At 39.2% G+C, this 4,361-nt stretch overlaps 1 non-coding gene across 1 annotated transcript; it reads left to right on the top strand.

Moving 5' to 3' along the window:
• The first annotated feature begins 3,899 nt into the window (after positions 1-3,899).
• Positions 3,900-4,084, top strand: LOC142654070 (U2 spliceosomal RNA). Its single transcript, XR_012848858.1, has one exon. It is a non-coding gene; the product is annotated as a U2 spliceosomal RNA (small nuclear RNA).
• The last annotated feature ends 277 nt before the right edge of the window (positions 4,085-4,361 follow it).

Below are 4,361 nucleotides of genomic sequence, written 5' to 3'. Positions count from 1 at the left end.
TTGACCGTGTGGTGCATGTGTTTTTGTTTAACCCCTTCCCTCTTTAGCCACTTTTGACCTTCCAGACAGAGCCTCATTTTTCAAATCTGACGTGTCACTTTATGTGGTAATAACTCCGGAATGCTTTCACCTATCCAAGCGATTCTGAGATTGTTTTCTCGTGACACATTGCACTTTAAGTTACTAGCAAAATTTGCTCGATATGTTCAGTATTTAATTGTGAAAAACACCAAAAATTAGCGAAAAAATGCAAAAATTTGCATTTTTCTCAATTTAAATGTATCTGCTTGTTAGACAGGCAGTTATACCACACAAAATTGTTGCTAATTAACATCACCCATATGTCTACTTTAGATTGGCATCGTTGTTAGAACATCCTTTTATTTTTCTATGACCTCACAAGGCTTAGAACTTTAGCAACAATTTCTCACATTTTCAAGAAAATTTCAAAAGGCGATTTTTACAGGGGCCAGTTCAGTTGTGAAGTGGTTTTGAGGGCCTTATATATTAGAAACCCCAAAAAAAGTCACCCCATTTTAAAAACTTTACCCCTCAAAGTATTCAAAACAGCATTTAGAAAATGTCTTAACCCTTTACACATTTCACAGGAATTAAAGCAAAGTAGAGGTGAAATTTACAAATTTCATATTTTTTTGCAGAAATAAATTTCTAATACAATTTTTTTTATATCACAGAAGGTTTTACCAGAGAAATGCAACTCAATATTTGTTGCCCAGTTTCTGCAGTTTTAGGAAATATCCCACATGTGGCCGTAGCGTGCTACTGGACTGAAGCACCGGCCTCAGAAGCAAAGGAACACCTAGGGGATTTTGGGGCCTTATTTTTGTTAGAATATATTTTAGGCACCATGTCAGGTTTGAAGGGCTCTTGCAGTGACAAAACAGTAAAAATCCCCCAAAAGTGACCCCATCTGGGAAACTAGACACCTCAAGAAAATTATCTAGGGGTGTAGTGAGCATTTTGACCGCACAGGTTTTATACAGAAATTATTGGAAGTAGGCCGTGAAAATAAAAATCAACATTTCTTCAAAGAAAGTGTAGGTTTAGCGATTTTTTTTCTCATTTCCACAAGGACTAAAGGAGAAAAAGCACCGCAAAATTTGTAAAGCAATTTCTCCCGAGTGAAACAATACCCAACATGTGGTAATAAATGGATATTTGGACACACGGCAGGGCTTAGAAGGGAAAGAGCGCCATTTGGCTTTTGGAGCTCAAATTTAGCAGGAATGGTTTGAGAGGCCATGTCACATTTACAAAGCCCCTGAGGGGACAAAACAGTGGAAACCCCCCACAAGTGACCCCATTTCGGAAACTACACCCATTGAGGAAATTATCTAGGGGTATAGTAGGCGTTTTGACCCCACAGGTTTTTTGCATAAATTATTGGAAGTAGGCTGTGAAAATGATAATCTAAATTTTTTCAAAGAAAATGTAGGTTTAGCTAATTTTTTCTCATTTCCACAAGGACTGAAGGAGAAAAAGCACTGTAAAATTTGTAAAGCAATTTCTCCCGAGTAAAACAATACCCCACATGTGGTAATAAACGGATATTTGGACACATCGCAGGGCTTAGAAGGGATGGAGTGCCATTTGGCTTTTGGAGTCCACATTTAGCAGGAATGGTTTGCGGAGGCCATGTCACATTTACGAAGCCCCTGAGGGGACAAAACAGTGGAAACCCCCACAAGTGACCCCATTTTGGAGACTACACCCATTGAGGAAATTATCTAGGGGTATAGTGAGCGATTTGACCCCACAGTTTTTTTGCAGAAATTATTGGAAGTAGGCCCTGAAAATAATAATCTAAATTTTTTCCCAAAAAATCTAGGTTTAGCTAATTTTTTCTCATTTCCAGAAGGACTGAAGGAGAAAAAGCACCACAAACTTTGTAAAGCAATTTCTCCCGAGTAAAACAATACCCCACATGTGGTAATAAACGGCTGTTTGGACACACGGCAGGGCTTAGAAGGGAAAGAGCACTTTTGGCTTTTTGAGATCACATTTAGCAGGAATGGTTTGCGGAGGCCAGGTCACATTTGAAATGAAAACAATGAAAACGCCCAAAAAGGGACTCCATTTAGGAAACTACACCTCTTGAGGAATTCATCTAGGGGTGTAGTGAGCATTTTGACCCCACAGATGTTTCATAGAATTTATTAGAATTAGGCAGTGAAAATAAAAACAGCCCTTTTTCTTCAATAAGACGTAGCTTTAGCGCAAATTTTTTCATTTTCTCAACAAATAAAGAAAAAAAGAGCCCAACATTTGTAAACCAATTTCTCCCGAGTACGGCAATACCCCATATGTGGTCATAAACTGCTGTTTGGGCAAACGGCAGGGCTCAGAGGGGAAGGACCACCATTTGGAGTGCAGATGTTGCTGGATTGGTTTCTGGGCGCCTGTGGGCCCAAAACAGTGGAAACACCCCAGAAGTGACCCCATTTTGGAAACTACACCCCTCAATGCAGTTACCAAGGGGTGTAGTAAGCATTTTAACCCTGCAGGTGTTTTGTAGAAATTAGTGTTCACTCAATGTTGCAGAGTGAAAATGGGATTTTTTTCCATATACAGTGAAGGAAATAAGTATTTGATCCCTTGCTGATTTTGTAAGTTTGCCCACTGTCAAAGACATGAACAGTCTAGAATTTTTAGGCTAGGTTAATTTTACCAGTGAGAGATAGATTATATTTAAAAAAAAACTGAAAATCACATAGTCAAAATTATATATATTTATTTGCATTGTGCACAGAGAAATAAGTATTTGATCCCCTACCAACCATTAAGAGTTCAGCCTCCTCCAGACCAGTTACACGCTCCAAATCAACTTGGTGCCTGCATTAAAGACAGCTGTCTTACATGGTCACCTGTATAAAAGACTCCTGTCTACAGACTCAATTAATCAGTCTGACTCTAACCTCTACAACATGGGCAAGACCAAAGAGCTTTCTAAGGATGTCAGGGACAAGATCATAGACCTGCACAAGGCTGGAATGGGCTACAAAACCATAAGTAAGACGCTGGGTGAGAAGGAGACAACTGTTGGTGCAATAATAAGAAAATGGAAGACATACAAAATGACTGTCAATCGACATCGATCTGGGGCTCCATGCAAAATCTCAACTCGTGGGGTATCCTTGATCCTGAGGAAGGTGAGAGCTCAGCCGAAAACTACACGGGGGGAACTTGTTAATGATCTCAAGGCAGCTGGGACCACAGTCACCAAGAAAACCATTGGTAACACATTACGCCAAAAATTATTAAGTATGATGTGTCGAATAAGCAGAAGGATTTGTTATGGATGTCGGTACATGGTGTGTTGCCTGTGAGGTGTGTTCAGAAAAGGAGAGGTTTGGTTGCATCTGAGAGGTGTCCGACAGAAGGTTGTGGAGATGACGAGGATGCGAGTCATGTGTTTTGGTCATGTAAGCATGCAAAGGATGTTTGGGAAAATTTGAGTGGCTTGTGTGAAGAATTGACTGGATTGAAGAAATTGACGTATGAAATTGCTCTATTTGGTCTGTGTAGTCTGGGTAGCGAAAAGGATAGAGTGTTGTGGATCTTTTTGACATGTGTGAAAGAGGTGTTATGGGATACGTGGAATTTGAATGTATATAGAAGAGAGGTTTTTGAGATGGATGATGTGGTTAGGATGGTGTTGGCTAAATTGTATTTTTACTATAAGTGGGATCTAGAAAGAGGTATGGATGCGGAAGGTATATGGCGAATGATGAAATGGAGGCACTTAGTTTGAGGGAATATTGTTTGACTTTCTGTATCTTGTTGGCAAAATAAAATAATGAACCAGTATGATAATTTTTGATAAATAGAGAGGTAGTTTATTTCAAACTACAATTCTCGGTTTTATTAAAATAACCTGAATGGTTTAGTAGAAAAAAAAAATATATATAAATCTGTTCTTATCAGTTTAATATCTGATACGTCCCCTATCTGGGGACTATATGTTAAATGGATTTTTAGAATAGGGAGATGGAAATAGAGCTTGCTCTGTCCACTCCACGCATTGACCTGGTATTGCAGTATCTCCAGGACCGATGCACCCTTTCCTTTTGCGTTGACTAAACTCAGATTTGAAAAGTGCTTTTGTTTTTGCCATTTTTTGTTTCTTGCACATTGGATCTCTCCTTTAATCCCATTATTTGAACGCCTGTTGGACAGACAATGCCTTTATACAATGCATGTTGTGTGATGTGTGATAATGACCTAATTTATTAAATGACTTGATGAATAGATTGCCACCTCTTGTGTTGGGTGCGTTGTGTCTGTGTTTCCTGCATTTCAATTTGGAACAGCTCATTCACCTTCCTTTTCCTCTGTCCCTC

The sequence above is a fragment of the Rhinoderma darwinii genome, chromosome 5 (assembly GCF_050947455.1).
Source record: "Rhinoderma darwinii isolate aRhiDar2 chromosome 5, aRhiDar2.hap1, whole genome shotgun sequence".
In the NCBI taxonomy this organism is placed as follows: domain Eukaryota; kingdom Metazoa; phylum Chordata; class Amphibia; order Anura; family Rhinodermatidae; genus Rhinoderma; species Rhinoderma darwinii.
The sequence above is the reverse complement of the archived record's forward strand: the minus strand, read 5'-3'. Positions and strand labels throughout refer to the sequence as shown.